This window comes from Otolemur garnettii, unplaced genomic scaffold, assembly GCF_000181295.1.
Source record: "Otolemur garnettii isolate 467f Iridium unplaced genomic scaffold, OtoGar3 scaffold00011, whole genome shotgun sequence".
NCBI lineage: Eukaryota > Metazoa > Chordata > Mammalia > Primates > Galagidae > Otolemur > Otolemur garnettii.
The window spans coordinates 15,652,547-15,654,884 of record NW_003852406.1 but is presented as its reverse complement, the minus strand read 5'-3'; the positions used below and the strand labels follow the sequence as shown (position 1 = coordinate 15,654,884).

General features: G+C 46.1%; 1 pseudogene; it reads left to right on the top strand.

Moving 5' to 3' along the window:
• The first annotated feature begins 1,623 nt into the window (after window positions 1–1,623).
• On the top strand, window positions 1,624–2,024 carry LOC111723385 (annotated as a pseudogene).
• Window positions 2,025–2,338: the final 314 nt, after the last annotated feature.

Genomic DNA, 2,338 nt, shown 5'->3' with positions numbered 1-2,338 from the left:
CCTTAGGTGTATGTGGCTGGCGCCTTAGCCGGTTGAGCTATAGGCGCCGAGCCTGATTTTGCTTATTGAGACAGAGTCTTGCTTGGTAGCCCTGGGCAGAATGCAGCGACATCATCATAGCTTACAACAATCCCAAACTCCTGGGATTAAGTGATCCCCTTGCCTCAGCTGCCAGAGTGGCTGGGACTACAGGCATACATCATGACACCTGGCTAGTTTTTCTGTTTTTAGTAGAGATGGGGTCTCCTTCTTGTGCAGGCTGGTTTCAAACTTGAGCAAGCCTCCCACCTCAGCCTCCCATGGTGTTAGGATAATAGGCATGATCCACTGTGGTGGATAAAATGGATTTGACTATGTCAAAATTAATGGTAATGATGGATATTGTTATCAAAATGAACTGATAGGTGACAGCCTGATTAAAAATATTTGAGACTTTCAAAACCATCAAGGGTTTATTACCTAGAAAATATAGGAAAATCCCATAAATCAGTCAGAAAAAAAGATACAATAGGAAAATGGGCAAGGATATCTGACTCACCAAAGAAAATCCATTAGTTCTGCTTAACCTCACTATTAGATAGATGGAAATTCAAACAATAGCAAAATAGCTCTTTTTACCCCTGAGACGGGCAAAATTAACAAATTGGATAATACCAAACTCTGACAGGTTATAGGGAAACAAAAAGGCCGGGAGCTGTTCTGGGGCATGTCAATAACAAACAAAGCCAGACCCTAGTAAAGGCGGCCAGGGCAGGTTTTATTCAGCCACTATTGCAACAGGGAAGAAGAGTACAGCGTGAACTGAGCTCAATACAGAAACAAAGGGCTGGAGATTATTTCAAGGCTAAGGGGAAGGCACTGGGGGTATTAAAGAGGGTTAGACCATGTGACCCGGCCACCTGGACCTGTTAACTCCGTTTATCTGGAGAAGAAACCATACTTCTGTTAAAGCAGAGACCACCCAGGGCAGCCCCTTTTCCTCCCAGAGGGTCTAGGACACGAGAGATAGCTAATTCAATATTCGCATTTCAAGGAAAGGGCCCTTAGGTCCCTGAGGAAACTCTTCTTGGTGGTAAATTTACATCAAAGGTCAAAGAAAGAATTATAATGGCTAGGTCTCTAAAGTAACTGCTCCTCTGAAGGAGCTCAGGGGCCTATCTGCCTAGCACCAGGTTTTGGCCAGAACAAACAGTAAGTTCTCCTAGCAGCATTGAGCTTCCTGGTAGGCATTTTAAGGGGGGCAGGGTGTCTAGGGTCATCCTAGGGACATGGCTTTAAGCTGCTAGAAACCACGCTAGAGTTTGGCCAAGTCTCTTTGCGCAGGGGGAAGCAGTTGTAGGGACAGAGCTCTGCAGATCTCAGGCACCACCTAGCAGTACTTGGTGAAAGTCAATACGCTTGACGTGGTGACTCAGCCATCCCACTCCTGGGCACATGCTTCAGAGGATCATGAACAAAGATACACACCTCACTGTAGTGTCTGACAGCAGAGAGTTGGGGACACTTTCTAGCAGCTAGGCGAATGGATGAGTGAATGAGGTTTACTTATCCCAATGTGTGTTTAAAAACACAAACTACCTCAACACTACCTACGGAGGTGGCAGCCATCGCTTGTTTGGCATCATGGCCATTCTCAGACCCCTTCTGAAGCCGAAGATGGTCAAAAAGAGGCAAGAAATTTATCTGGTACCAGTCAGACAGATATGTCAAAATTAAGCATAACTGGTGGAAACCCAGAAGTACTGACCACAGGGCCAGGGAAGATCGGAGAGCCAGATCTTAATGCCCAACACTGGTTATGGGAGCAACCAGAAAACAAGCATATGCAGCCCAGTGGTTTCCGGAAGTTCCTCGTCCACGACCTTGAGGAGCTGGAAGTGCTGCTGACGTGCAACAAATCTTCCTGTGTAGAGATGGCTCACATTTCCTCTCACAACCGCAAAGCCACTGTGGAGAGAGCAGCCCAGCTGGCCGTCAGAGTCACCAATCCCAATGCCAGACTGAGCAGCAAAGAAAACGAGTAGACAGCTCGTGTGCACATTTTATTTGTGTTTAAATAAAACCATAAAAGCTGCAAAAAATAAAGAAAAAGCAGAAACTACACAAAATAACGTATTTTATATGTTCACATACATACCCAAGAACATTAGTATCAAGAACACGAGAGCGACAGCCTGTGGGTGCAAGGGGGATGAGTATCGAGGATGAAGAGGGGGAAATAAAACAAAACAAGAGCAACTTCTCATGCAGAGGGAGGATGAGGGAGCCACACTCCACTCACTGCCCTTGAAGTCAGAGAGGGAGAGGTAAAGAGGGTGGGTGGAGGGAGGAACACAAC